At 41.0% G+C, this 15,877-nt stretch overlaps 1 protein-coding gene across 1 annotated transcript in view; it reads right to left on the reverse strand.

The window, feature by feature from the left end:
- Positions 1–15,877, reverse strand: part of ccdc6b (coiled-coil domain containing 6b) — a 68,699-nt gene that overhangs the window by 31,631 nt on the left and 21,191 nt on the right. The window lies entirely within an intron of this gene.

Below are 15,877 nucleotides of genomic sequence, written 5' to 3' on the forward strand. Positions count from 1 at the left end.
GATCAGCTATGATCATATTGAATAACACAACAAAAACATTGGGCAGAATGGTCTACTCCTGCTGTCTCATGCTCTTAGTGAGCCAATTTAATACAGCGGTGCATCGCACCTGAGAAGACACTGGAAAAATGTCACAAGTCTGCTATAAACAAAATAATAGCACCAGATTTAGAGTTACCATAATGAGCAAGCATAGTTAGTTTGGCTTCACGAAGGGGACATCACACCCGAGTTATTAGAATTCTTTGAGGAAGTAGCAAGTTAGTTAGATCGAGAAGTAGTATTGGATATGATATAAAGGGATTTTCAAAAGGTGTTCAATAAGGTGACATGGAATGGGCTACTTTGATCCCAGCATGTTGTAGGTAGTCTATAATCATAAAAGGCAGAATTGAGATTAGGCACACTTTCATGGTGGCAACTGGCAATTAGCGGAGAGCCATAGGGACCAGCACTGGGATCACAATTATTTACAATATATGTTATTGACCTGGATGAGAAAAGTCAATGCACTAATCACCATGTTTGCAGAGGACACCAAAACAGATGGGACGGTAAACGGTGAGAATATCAGTCTGCAGACAGATATAGACAGGTTGAGCAAGTGGGCAAAAACTTACAGATGAAATGTACTCTGGGAAAATGTGAGGTTATGCACTTTAGCAGGAACAATAGAGAAGCTGAATCCCACTAAATGGAGAAAGACTGCAGAAACCAATATAGCAAAGGGATTTGGGATCCTCATCCATAAAAAGCTAACGTGCAAGTTTAACATGTAGTAAGGGAGGTCAATGGAAATGTTGGCCTTTATTTCAAAGATGGAGAATAAAAGTAGCGATACGAGGCACTAGTCAGACCATAACTGGAATACTGTGAACAGTTGCAGTTCCCTAATCCAAGATGTACTAGCTTTGGAGACAACCCAGAGAAAGTAATGATTCTCATCGTGAGTATTGAGGGACTGCTGTATGAGGAAGCATTCAGTAGACTGGGCCTGTAGTGAATGGAGTTAAGAATGAGGGGCGACTTGAGGGGGTCGTACAGAAAGATTGTTTCTTCGTGGCCAGAGGGAATAATTTCTGAATAAAGGGTCACCCACTGAAGATGGAGAGGAGGAGAAATTTCTTCTCGCAGGCAAGTGAACTTGGGGAATTCTTTACCACGAGGGCTGTCAACCATTAAAAGTACGTTCAAGGCTGTGATTAACAGATTTTTAATCAGTAAGGGAGTTAAAACTCAGTGGAAAAAGGCAGGAAGATGGAGTAGAGGATTATCAGATCAGCCATGACCTCATTGAATGGCAAAGTAGACCCCATCAGCTGAATAAGCTACTTCTCCTATGTCTTAAGATTATTTGATTATGGCTTTAAACTCATACAAGTATACATACTCAGCACTGATACTTGAAACAAGGGTCAGCAAATATCTTTAGTGACCAGAAAGCGGTTTTCAAGACTGTCAGCATTTTCAGACCAAACAAAAGCAGTGTTCTCTTATATTCTGATTGTTAGGGTGTATTTTACCTGACCTTCAAAAGGAAACTAAACAGAAAGTTAAAGAAATATTGACAATCCCCATCCACCAAAATACAATAGGGAGGGCGAGGGAGGGCGACTTCTTTCAGCAAATACATCCTCATCATCTCAACTATCAGAAAGACAGAAGGGATAACCTCTGCAGTGAGAGAGAGAGACTCTCAGATTCTTGTGGAGAGAGGAGGAGAACTTCTTCAAGATAGGCATCCTTGCAAGAGGATTCGCAGTAAGATTAACTAGGCAAAAGCGAGGACTGCAGATGCTGGAAACCAGAGTCTAGATTAGAGTGGTGCTGGAAAAGCACAGGTCAGGTAGCATCTGAGGAGCAGGAAAAATCGACATTTCGGACGCTTCCATTCCTGATGAAGGGCTTTTATCTGAAATGTTGATTTTCCTGTTCCTCGGATGCTGCCTGACCTGCTGGGCTTTTTCAGCACCACTCAGGATCTAGACCTTGTCAGAAAGACATGACTGCGATTGTTTATATCTGGAATAAAATTGCTTAACATCATACATGGCATTTTCTCATTTGGGACACATAGCTAAACAAGAAAAAAAATCACATCTATAAATCTGTCTTCCAATTACCAACTGACAAGAATTCATTACAAGGTTTCTACATTATATTTGTAGTAATTCAAAACAAAATTAGTATTGCTCACAAATGAAGTCTGTACTTAATAGTGGAAGCATGGGAAAGGACACTTACACTAGTTCAGTCAGAAATTACAAAACTATAAAAAGAACAACAATGAAGCAATGAACCTGGCCTTCTTGTCCCAGAGGCAGGTACACTACCACTATGCCACCACAACACTTGACTCAATGAAATTGGATTGCCACAACTAGAAATTTCAGTTACTTCTCCAACAGAAAATTGAATTTAAAATAAATTTCTAGTTCAATCACAACAGCTACATCAATGGAATCGATTTGCATCAGCATTGAACACAGGGCCACAACAATCCTCTTTGAGAAAGCCACGTGCTTAATTTTGCAGCCCAACATCTGAAGTTAGTTCCACTAGTTGGACACAGTATTGATATAAAGGTGTGAGATAAACTCAAATAGAACACTCACACCTGCTTAGACAAAGAGCTATCTTGGGAACCTGGTCAATAAAATACAAGAGCCTGTGGTTTTATGAATTTGCAATTGTGCTGTAAGGATTGAAAATTTCCCAACTCTGAATATTTGACAGTTGGATCTTGCTGAAATAACTATTTTCCTATAATATGTTGAAATAACTCACTCAGTCCAATGGTTTTTACTAGAAGTCATACAACTCAAGTTACTGGTGAGACTTGATAAAACAATCCGCAATACAATGATTGACTCTAACCTAAATCTGCGCTCATTGCAAGTTCCCAAAAGCAACAATATATGATCAATGCACGGCACCACAAGAATTTCAGGTTTCTATTGAAACATGCCTTTCCACAGCTCTACCTATACATATAACGGGCATTGCAAATTAGGACACAACACACTTAGGAATCCCAAAGCATCTTGAAACTACATAGCATTTTAAAAATCAGTGTCACTGTAATATTTTGCTATAAATTCTGTCTTATGATCCTGCTCCACAGCTACCTGATGGAGCTGTGCTCTGAAAGCTCGTACTTTAAAATAAACCTGTTGGACTATAACCTGGTGTTGCATGATTTTGAACTTTATCACTATAGTAGCAGTTTTTGATAAACTAATGGGGCTAAAAACAGATAAGTTTCCTGGCCTTGATGGCTTGCATCCTTGAATCCTAAATGAAGTAGCTACTGAGATAATGGATAAATTAGTCATAACTTTCCAGAAATCATTGGATTCTGAAGCACCACCAGAGGATTTGGAAACTGCTAATGTGATTCAAAAAGAGGGAGGTAGGCAAAAAGTGGGTAACTATAAGCCAATTAGCTTAATATCTATTGTTGGAAAATTTCTGGAATCAATTATTCAGGAAGTAATAGCAGCACACTTGGAAAATCAAGAAAGGTATGAAAATCATGAAAGGTAAATAGTGTCTGACTAATTTATTAGAGTTTTTCAAGCAGTTTCCAACCGAATGGAGTCGAGTAGACTAGCTTTTTAACTCATTGATTTTAGCTTTTGTCATTTCTACCATACACAACTGATAGAGTAAAAACGAGACAGTGCTCCTCCAGGACAGAGGGTGCTACATTGACAGCACAAACTACACAACCGTACATAAAGTACATAAGTGCAAAACATGCAAGTTACAGTGTAACAGAAGAATGATAGACATTTTTCTAGCAGCAATATGAAAGTATTTCAGATGGGGAAGAGTCCGATTATACAGTGTTAAGGAGCCAGATGGCTTGGGGGAAGAAACTGTTGCACAGCCTGGCCAAGAGACCAAATGCTCCGGTATCTTCAGCCAGATGGCAGAGGGAGAAGAGTTCGAGTGAGGAGTGTGTGGGGTTTTCCACATTGCTCTTAGCCTTTCAGATGCAGCGTGTGGAGTAATGGAAGGAAGAGAGACCCTAATGATTTTCTCTGCTGTCCTCACTATCTGTTGTAGGCTCTTACAATCAGAGACAATATAATTCCTGAACCATGCAGTGATGCAGTTGTTCAGGGTCCTCCCAATGAACCCTCTGTAAAATGTGGTGAGGATGGGGGAGGATGGGTGGGGGTGGGCTTTCCTCAGCCTACGCAGAAAGGAGAGATGCTGCTGGGATTTCTTGGCGATGAAGCTGGTGTTGAGAGTCCAGGTGAGATTCTCCACCAAGTGTACACCAAGAAATTTGGTGCTCTTCAAGACCTCCACAGGGTAGCCATCGATGTCCAGCGGAGAGTGGTCGCTTCATGCCCTCTTCAAGTCAACAACTATCTCTCACGTTTTGTTCACATTCAGAAACAGGTTGTTACCTCTGCACCAGTCTGTTAGCCGCAGCACTTCCTCTCTGTATGCTGACTCGTCATTCCTGCCGATGAGACCCATTAGTCATATCATCAGTGAACTTGGTGTGATGCGACCTGTGCATTGCTACACCAGTCGTGTGTCAGCAGGGTGAACAGCACTGCACTGAGCACACAGCCCTGGGCGGGGGAGCCCGTACTCAGTGGGATGGTGTTGGAGATGCTGTTCCCGATCGGACTGACTGAGGTCTCCCAGTCAGGAAGCCCAGGATCCATCAGAGGGGTATTTAGGCCCAACAGACTCAGCTGTCCCATCAGAGAGAAACCAATGTGTGTTGTACTTGAAACTTCCAGACAGCATTTGGAAAGGTACCTCAGGAAAGGTAATGCCATAAGATTAGAGCCAATGGTGTATATTGGTAGCATATTGCCTCATTTGGCATGGTTATTTAACAAGTGGGGTTATGGGGTTCTTGTTCAGGTTGGCAATTTGGAACCAGTGGGGTTCCACAGGAATCAATGACGGAGCTGCAACTGTTTTCAATATATATTTATGACTCGGAGGAAGGAAGTGAACGCACTGTAGCCAAATTTGCAGATGACAAAAATAGGTAGAAAGGCAGACTGGAAAGAGGGACACAATGTACGGAGATACTGATAGGTTAAGTGGGCAAGAAGTTGGCACAGCCGGAATATAATGTAGGAAAATTTGAAGATGTTCATTTTAGGATAACAAAAGAGCAGATTTAAATTAAGAAAAATTGCAGAAGGCTGCAGTACAAATGGACTTGGGGGGTACTTGTACATAAAACACAAAGCTAGCACACAGGTGCAGCAGGTAATCAGGAAGGATAATGGAACGTTGGTCCTTACTTCAAGCGGGTTGGAGTATAAGAGTTGGGAAATCTAACTACAACTGCACAAAGTTCTAGTGTGACCACATATGTATTAAGAAAAGAAAAATCATTACATTGGAGGCAGTTCAGACAAGGTTCATTCGGATGATCCATGGTATTGATAGATTGTCCTAAGAGCAAAGGCTAAACAGGCTTTGATGCTATTCACTGGAGTTTTGAAGAACAAAACGTGATCTCATTGAAACATATGGGATTCTTAAGGAACTTGCTAGGGTAAATGCGGAGAGGCTGAACAAAGAACAAAGTAGTCCAGGAACAGTCCCTTTGGCCCTCCAAACCTGAGCTGATGCAAATCAGCTGTCTGAACCTCTCACCCGACTCAGAAACATCTGTATCCCTCTGCTCCCCACCTACACCTGCATCTATCCAGACGCATCTTGAATGAATCTACTGTGCCTGCCTCTACCACCCCTACTGGCAATGCGTTCCAGATACCCACCACCCTCTGTGTAAAGTACTTGCCGAGTGTATACCCCTAAAACTTCTCACCTCTCACCTTGAAAGCATGACCTCGTTACTGAATCCTTCACCCTGGGAAAAAGCTTATTTCTATCCACTCTGTCTATATGCTTCATGATTTTATAGTCTGGTCCCCTCATAGGCATCTAGAAGCTGATTGCATACGTTCAGAATAAAGGGACACCAATTTAAGACTGAGATAAGGAGGCATTTCCTCCGAGTGCCTTTGGAACTTTAACCACACAGCTCTTTGCAGCAAGGAATCCTTTTGTATATTTAAGGCTGAGATAGATTCTTATCAGGAGGTAAATCAAGGGTTACAGGGGAAGGACAAGAAAGTGGATATGACAAATGTCAGATCGGATACGATCCTACTGAATGGCAAAGTAGACCCGAGGAACTAAATGGCTTATCCTTATGGTCAAGGAGCACTAGCAAAACTGAACTCAATGGGAATCAGGGGAAAACTCTTCACAGAGTGGGATTATAACCAGATTTGGATGTGAGCATAAGAGGTACAATTAGTAAGTTTGCAGATGACACCAAAATTGGAGGTGTAGTGGACAGTGAAGAGGGTTACCTCAGATTACAACTGGATCTGGACCAGATGGGCCAATGGGCTGAGAAGTGGCAGATGGAGTTTAATTCAGATAAATGAGAGGTGCTGCATTTTGAGAAAGCAAATCTTACCATTAAGTGTATAAGTCCTGCTAAGGTCCTAGAGAGTGTTGCTGAACAAAGAGACCTTGGAGTGCAGGCGCATAGCTCCTTGAAAGTGGAGTCGCAGGTAGATAGGATAGTGAAGGCAGCATTTGGTATACTTTCCTTTATTGGTCAGAGCATTGAGTACAGGAGTTGGGAGGTCATGTTGCGCCTGTCCCGGACATTGGTTAGGCCACTGTTGGAATATTGCATGCAATTTTGGTCTCCTTCCTAGCGGAAAGATGTTGTGAAACTTGAAAGGGTTCAGAAAAGATTTACAAGGATGTTGCCAGGGTTGGAGGATTTGAGCTACAGGGAGAGGCTGAACAGGCTAGGGCTGTTTTCCCTGAGCGTCGGAGGCTGAGGGGTGACCTTATACAGGTTTACAAAATTATGAGGAGCATGGATAGGATAAATAGACAAAGTCTTTTCCCTGAAGTCGGGAAGTCCAGAACTACAGGGCATAGGTTTAGGGTGAGAGGGGAAAGACATAAGAGACACCTAAGGGGCAGCTTTTTCACACAGAGGGTGGTACGGGTATGGAATGAGCTGCCAGAGGAAGTGGTGGAGGATGGTATAATTGCAACATTTAAGAGGCATTTGGATGGTTATATGAATAGGAAGGGTTTGGAGGGATATGGGCCGGGTGCTGGCAGGTGGGACTAGATTGGGTTGGGATAACTGGTCAGCATGGACGGGTTGGACCGAAGGGTCTGTTTCCATGCTGTACATCTCTATGACCCTATGACAAAGAAAGGATCGTTGAAGCGGTTGGTCATTGAGATGATTAATGACAGAACACCTCTGCAGGAATTCCTTAGGATGGTGTCCTCGGCTCACACAATGACCCTCCATCACAAAGTCAGAAATGACATGTGTGCAATGATTACACAATTCTCAACACCATTCGCAATACTTAAGATACTGAAACAGTCCACACCCAAATGCAGCAAGACCTGCACAACATCGATGCTTGGGCTAGCAAGTTGCAATTAACATGCATGCCACAAATGCTGGTCAATGACCATCTCCATTAAGAAAAAAAATCTAACCGCTATTCATTGAAATTGAATGGCACCACCAATGAATTCCCTATGAATCAACATTCTGGGGTTACCATTGATCAAAACACATGAATAAAATGGCTGCAACAGCCATACAGTAGGTCAAAGGAACTCACCCATCTCCCAAAATCATTCCCATTACCTCAATAATGTCAGGAGTGTGACGGAATACTCTCCATTGCCTGGATGGGCGCAGTTCCAACAACAGTTTGACACTAACCAGGACAAAGTAATCCACTTTCTTGGCATACTATCCATCAACTCTGACACTTACTCCCTTCACCACCACAGTGGCAACAATGTGTCCACCATCTTCAAAACATCAGGCAGTAATTCACAAAGGCTCCTTCGCCTGCATCTCCCAAATCCACAATCTCTATCTTGTAGCAGATGCACATGAACACCATTACCTGCAAGTTTTCCTCCCACCCCCACATCGCTGATCTGGAACTCCAATGTCATTGGTTTACTGTTATTGGGTCAAAATCCTGAAACTCCTTTCTTAACCACACAGCGGTTATCTCTTCACCACAAGTATTGCAGTGGTTCAAAAGAAACAGCTCCACCATCTTCTTCTGGATAACTGGGGGGGGGGGGGGTCAGCAATGCCTACAAAACGATCAACAAATTAACCAACCATTACTGTCCATGATTTTTGGCAAGGAACATTACTCGAGGATAACCCACAGAGTGAAGCAGATTTCTTCATTAATCTCATAAGGAATGCCTGGGTTTCATTGATCTTAATCAAAAGCCTTACAGAGGAAAATAGAAACATGAACTGTGAGAAACAAAAATTTAAGTTCGATGCCCAAGTTGAAAGTAGTCAGTAATGACTGACATCCCCTGTACTCCCCTCCAAAACAATGTACTGGTTGCTGTACAGCAGGCACATAAATGGCAATTTACTGGGGACAACTTGTGCAGGGCTTGCACTGGGATTTTAGACCTGCTACACAAACTCATTGGCGTAGAGGCCAACTTGATGATGGCCTCGGCCAAATTTAGACACAGACCCACTCAAGAACAGCAAGGAAATGTAGACTTTGCCAGGCACCCCATGCTGGAAATCACTCCATGCAATATGAAATGGCACAAGTTATAAAGCTCAAGTTGCCAAGGGAAGTTTCAGGACTTTGCAATTTGCAATTCTGTCTTCACTTGACTAATAGTTGTGGAAGGAATTGAAATTGAAGCATTAGGCTTCTCATAATTAGAAAATATTTGTAGCTGCACTAAATATGAAAAATGCTGGCGATCAAAGTTTGATTTTATAAGTTTTATAGCTTATAAAAGTTGTTAAAAGCACATTGCCAATACAAGTAAAGACTTCTATATAAGTAGCACCTTTCAGGTCTTCAAATGTTCAGTGTGCTGTCCAGCCAATTAAGTTTGTCCACTGTTCCTCTGCTAGCCAGTGTTCAAGGCAGCATAACAAAAAGGACTTCAAAAGACTCTTCAGCAATTCTAAACAACAGTTTCCCCCACATTTTTTAAAAATGGTTACCAATAAAGCCTATGAATCAAGATTTTTGAACTTCACAATTGTTGATTTTCATTCATGTTTCCTGTTGCCTAATATTTCATTCAAAAATGTCAGCTGATCAAACATTTGCCAATGAAAAACAAATTCCAGGCACGGAAGAGGTGCTTGACCCGGGTCTTCAAATATGATTTCTGAAACTCTAGGCCAATTGCTCTTGCAAGTCTCCAAACATGTTGATATTTCCTGCAAAAGTCCCCAGTGACAACTGCAGGTGTTCAGTGACATCTGTCCTTTGTGCATCAGAATGCCAGACCACCACCTGCCTGAATAGCGGAAACCTCATACTTTTGGCCTTTAAAAACCAAGATTCATTGGCCAAAGGAGTTTTTCTCTGCATGGCATGTATGAAAACATATATCTGTATGTCCAAAGCAGTGAACGTATCAGAACCCTGATTTAACTGCAATTCATGCGATTTGTTCACAGGTACAACTGATTTCATCAGTTACATAGCTCTGAATATGTCCCACACAAACTACATTCTTTCCATGTGACAGTAACACTTAATCACATTACCTAACCACCCATATGGACATGCATAAAAACTTAGGTAGAGAATTTGATTTTTGGTATGGGCGTCGTTTGAAAATTAACGTGGGCTTAAAGTTTGTTCTATAGAACATGCCGTCTAGTACGATCATGAATCTTGTCTTCTCCACGCTTTTCAACAGAACTGTTTACAAATCATTCCACTTCATAGTTCAGCTGCTGAGCACATCAAAATTCAAATGTTTTGTCCATGTTGCTCATGCAACATACTTGTTTTTCTTTTGACATTGCCTAATAAATTACTGGAAAACTAGCAACTTTGGCATCAATGTCCTTTGGCAGTCTGATCAATTTTGGTATTCTGCCACAACATTGTTGTTCCCTCAAGCAGCTGCACCAACTAACTGCTACTTGGAAATTTTGTTGAACTCAGATTGATTTCAGACACAAGTGTACATGTAGGCAAGGTATTCCTGGTGACAATGCAACCAACAATTTAAAAAAACATACTTCAAGATCAGACCAGTCGTGAGCACCTGTTCATGGAACATTTGATCTTGGGCACCTTCTTCAGGACAGATTCCTCTTTCCATTTTTGAATCAAATTTTCAGTCCCACAGATTTCCTCTATAGTTTCATGGTTATATGATGCATCAGCAAATTTTAAGCTTAACATCAGTTGCATGAGATATTCTCTTTGACCATTATCGTTTGCACATTGATCACCCAATGACATCTTAAGTACTCATGCATGACCTTTGTAACCAGGATTACATTGCCTGCTTGATCCCTGCATCATTTATAGGTGAATAATACATGTATTTTGGATCTGAAAAATTGGGGTTGCCTCATGACAGCATAGAATTTATCAGAAAGTGAGGAGAGGGCTACTTAAACATTTCAGGGTCCTAAACAGGAGTTTTAACACCCAATAAAATGTCATCAGCCTATACATTCAGAAAAATTGTATGCCACAATATGTACCGGTTGCTTTAGAACAATCGACTTCATTGAAGTATGATTATGAACCAAGAATAAAAATAAGTTTTTGGGCCTGGGTTTAGTAGTTTCATAATACTGCTCACATTAAAATAATATGCAACCATGTTCTTTTTATCCTTAGTTTCACAAGTGCCCTGAAATCACTGGCATTATTTTTGGCATTCATAACTCAGATTCTCGTAATTGACTACAGAAAGTGTAAAACTCTATCAACTGAATAGGTTAATTTAGAAAAGCTCACTCAAACCTTCAGTGGAAGTTTTCTTTTTTTTTGAAAAAACATTCTGCACATGCTAGTGTTAAAACCTTTCAAACCTGGGGAGGATGGGGGAAAGGGGGAGCTACAACTGGCCAACATTCCTGCCCCTCAAACACTGCTGGAAATATCTACGTTTGGACATTGAACAGAATCAGGATTGAATTCAATGGCATTCACTAATACCATAGTCTATATCAAAGTGCTCAAATGACAAGCAGGTCAATGTAGTGCCAAGGGCAGAGGCAAGTGAAATTGTCAGACAAAATAAGGATTCAGATGAGAAAGAACGCTTCAGTAACCTAAAGTGAGCAACAAATCACGTCCTGCTGTTGACATACTAAAGAAAAACAAAGTTGGGCAAAAACATGGAATTAGGGGTAATTATAACTCTTCTACAAGTTTTCAGTCAAATCTATATCAATGACATGAATACCCTCGAAGCACAGCAATACCCAATTTCGAGTGAGTCGGAACAGACAGCATGAGACTCAAAATAAAGACAGAGTTAGGAGTCAAGACACAGACAGATTACTATGAAACAGAGGACAGGAGTTTTCTCAGACCATCAAAAAGTGGAAAGAAGCAGGCAACGGGTGGTCACACTGAGACCAATACTGTCCTTCATTAACAAATCATTCGGATCAGATGTAGGAGGCAGTGTTTTGAAACTTGCCGACACCATTGATTTTTAAAAAAATATTTATTCAGGGATGTAAACTTCACTGGCTACGTCACTGTTTATTAGCCATCCCTCATTGCACCCACAGTACTGCTCAGAAGGAAATTCTAAGACTTTGACCCAATCACAAAAAACGAACAGTGATATAATTCAGTTCGGATGGCGTGTGACTTGGAGAACTCGCTGGTAGTGGTTTTCCAATGCTGCTGATCTCGACTGTCTAGGCAGTAGCATGCACACAAAGAACGAACAGTGCTGAGGGGCATGCAAGACTGCATCAAAAATCAGGAATACACACAAGTTTGTAGAGTTTTTTGGGCAAATGACAGATTAAATTTAATATTGCAAAATTGAGCCGGTACATTCTGATTAGAGAAGTAAGGAGCTCATTTTTTTTGAAAGGTCAGAACAAACTGAGACAAGGGAACAGCGGTCTGGGAAAACAGATACATAAAACATGCAGTGAAACTGATCAGCTGGATCCAATGTTCATGATATTAATTCCACTGACTACAGGCGAGATGAGTAGGTCAATTTATTGCATCTCACGTAGATCACTGTGCTGACTAGATATATGATCAATCTTTAGCATTTACTTATTCCAAATACTGTTGTCAAACAATCACCTTTGCTCTTTGAGCATCAATCAACACAACCAAAATAAACTGTAACTATGTATAATGCTCGATGTGGCACTCGGACAGCTGAAGTTTACATGACTGAGCTGTTATACAAAGCTGGTATCCAAAGATAAGTCGCCCTGCTTCCCTCTGTGTAACATTCTGTTCTTTTATTTTTTCCCTGCCAAAGTACATAACTTCACATTTTCCTACATGTTCCACCTGCCAAAGTTTTGCTCATGCTCAGGCTGTCTATATCCTTCTGTATTCTCACCACTTGCCCTCTCACCTAGATTTGTGGAACTGACAATCTTGGCGATGGTACATTGCTGATGAAGGGCTTACGCCTGAAATGGCAACTCTTCTGCTCCTCAGACGCTGCCTGACCTCCTGTGCTTTCCCAGCACCACACTTTTTGACAATGGTAATGGTACATACAGTTCTCTTTCATCCCAGTCATTCATTTAAGTTGTAATTGTTTACAGCCCTTGCACTAAGCCCTGTGGCATTCACTAGCAAGATTGCCATCCTCAAAATGTTCCCTGCTCCAAATTTTGTCTATTAGATAATTGTCTATCTATGCTAATATATTACCCCCAAGACTAGAGTTTTAGATAACCTTATCAAACATAAGGTGGAAATTCAAACATCTTACATCTGCTACTTTCCCACTATCAATCCTACTTATTATATACTCAAAGAGCTCTAATAAATTCATCATGCATTATGTCCCCTTTCATTGAGCTCACAGAATCTCAGAATCCCTACAGTGTGGAAACAGGCCATTTGGCCTAATAAGTCCATACCAATCTCCAAAGTGTATCCCACCCAGACCCATGCCCCTACCCTATTACTCTACATTCCCCCTGACGAATGCACCAAGCCTTCATATCCCCGCACAGTTTGGGCAATTTAGTGTGGCCGATTCACCTAACCTGCACATCTTTGGACTGTGAAGTACCCAGAGGAAACCTCTGGCAGACACAGGGAGAATGTCTGTGTGGAGTTTGCACAGTCAGTCACCCAAGGCTGGAACCAAACCCAGGTCACTAGGTCTATGAGGCAACAGCGCTAACCATTGGGCCCCGTGCCCGCCCACTACTGATCATTATTAACAAATCATTTGGACCCAGTTGGAGAAGACAGTGTTGAAATTTGACAATACCATCTGATTTTAAAAAAAATATTTATTCAGAGGATTTAAACTTCAATGGCTAGGTCACTGTATATTGGCCATCCCTAGTTGCGCCCCTAGTACTGTTCAGCTGTGAGAGACCATTACCAGCTGGTGGAACTGGGCTTTTTGAACTCACCTGGAGTTGAGGTTTCCTAGTATTTTCTGGAACTTGTCAATGAAAACAAGACAAGGAGACAGAAGGAAGTGAGGGGGTTGAACAAATGGCACGAAATCCTCAACCTCTGCTTGATTATATTCTGCATTTCTAAATGCTCTACCATTACATGCTTTACTAGTGACTGACATTTTTTTACAATGACAGATGTCAAGCTAACTGACCTTGAGTGATGGCTTTTTTCAATTTTTTTGGTCTACTTTTGAATACAGGTTTTCTTTTACACTAACCCTCCACAACTTATCTCAGAATCGTTAGATTGTGGAAGAGTACAATCAATATATCCATCTCTGAAGGCACTTCCTCTAATAGAGTGTAACCCATCGGGTCCAGAGGATCGTGTGACACCGAGCCCCATTATTTTACCGAGTGCCCCCAATAATTTTTTCCTCCTTCAAATTCAATATTTATTCAAAACAATTTTCTAGTTCCCCTCTGTTACTTCCCCAGTCTCGTTCTAAGGAACTCTAAAGGGGAGTCACCTAGACTTGAAACGTTAGTTTGCCCTCTCTCCATGGCCATGGGTGGGCATGTGTTTGCGTTGCCGGTGGGTAGGAATGGGTCAGATGCTTTTCAGTGGGTCAGTGTGTACTTAATGGGCTGAATTGCCTGTTTCCACACTCTAGAGTTCCTAATGATTCAGACTGTTTTAATATTATCTGTCTAGTTTACACTCAAAGTTCATTTTCTCCCTCAATTTTACTTCTGGTCATCTTTCATTAGTCTTTAAATCTTTCCCATTCCCCTGGTTAATCACTAATCTTTGTCACCTACTATCAAATTTAAAGAAAAACATACAATCCTTAAGTTTATTAACCATAGTTGGCTTATCCATTCAGAATTCTTCCTGACTGGGATTTATCCCTATATTTCATTTATATATTGAGTATCAAACTGTTTTCTTTAATTTATACCTTTGTTCATTAATTATCTTTTCAGCTAAACTCCATTCCCAGTCCATTCCAGGCAAATTGACCTTGATCCCTTTATAATTACCCTTATTTAAAATGTAACAGTTGTTTCTGACCCAAGTTTCTCGCACTCAATCTGAAGGTTAACGTCTGCTCACTGTTTGAGGGAATCTTCTGAGATCATTTATTAAATGTGCCTTGGTATACATTAGTCGATCCAAATAGCCTAATCCTTGGTTGGATCCACAACATGATTCGAGGAAACTATCATGAACTGAAATGATCTCTTGTGGTTACCTCAGCCACATATTTTCCTAAATTGACAAGATTAAAGTCATCCATGATTAATACACAGCCTTTTTGCATGCCCTCATTATCTCCTGATTTATTCTCAGTCTTAGTGTCTCTCCTGCCAGAGGGCTTATAGACAACTTGCCAATAACCTTATGCCCTTTTTCTTTCTTACAAGTGTTATCTTCCAAAGGTCACTTCTCAGTATCATATTTATTCCACCTTGTATAAGTGCTACCCCACCACCTTTCCAAGCCTTCTCCCAAGATGTCACAAGGCACTGAAGTGGGTTTGAGGTAGAAACAGAATATACGATTATGAGTGTCAGAACGCAGGAAAATTGTCTAGGCATGACAGTGTGCCCCTAACTTCATGAACCAGCTTGCTGTTTTTTTTAAGAAAGACCAACAATTTTGTATGTCTGTTGTCAGGTGCACTTCCCTGGCATCTTAAATGTGTGTTTGATTCAATATTCAGTATTATTGCTTGTGTAAGGGTGTGACCGATCGATAACTTGTCTGTTCAAGCTCAAGCATAAAATTGACGAACCAGTGTAAACCTAAAGGACTGCTGATTTCCTGTTAGATCACCTAGTGTTCAAATTGACATTTCTTCAACAAACAGATGTATAATTGGTCATTCTTTTTAAAATTGGTCTGTCTCAACTGGGCTTGCCTATAAAACCTGCCACTAATGTTTTACAAATCCAGTCGCAATCAGTTTTGGGACATCCTGATGAAATACTACATTCTAAGCTCATCAGATCAGCTTGACTTCAACAGTCATGTAACGCATAACCCAAGCTGCAGTCTTCAAAAGGCAGATGGTCAAAGATATATTGCGAACCCATTCCAAAGGCATTGTAGTGAATCATGTATGTGAGTCACTTGCCACACAAATGGAACATATCGATGTGGGTACCAGACATTGTAGTAATCAAATCTCAACCTAGGTCAGGAAATTACTGTGAACTCAGGCCCTCAAGCAAAGTAGGGGAGTAGACAAAAATTGACAATGAGATACTCATGACTACTTAATGGCATTTACAAGTATCTTGGGGCTAAGTGAAAAAATTAAATTCACAGTGACCTCATAATAAACTGTTTTTATGCCTGGCAACATACTGCGCCTTTTTAAAATTTGTTCATGGGATATGAACTATGTTGACTAAGCC

This window comes from Chiloscyllium punctatum, chromosome 38, assembly GCF_047496795.1.
Source record: "Chiloscyllium punctatum isolate Juve2018m chromosome 38, sChiPun1.3, whole genome shotgun sequence".
NCBI classification, from domain to species: domain Eukaryota; kingdom Metazoa; phylum Chordata; class Chondrichthyes; order Orectolobiformes; family Hemiscylliidae; genus Chiloscyllium; species Chiloscyllium punctatum.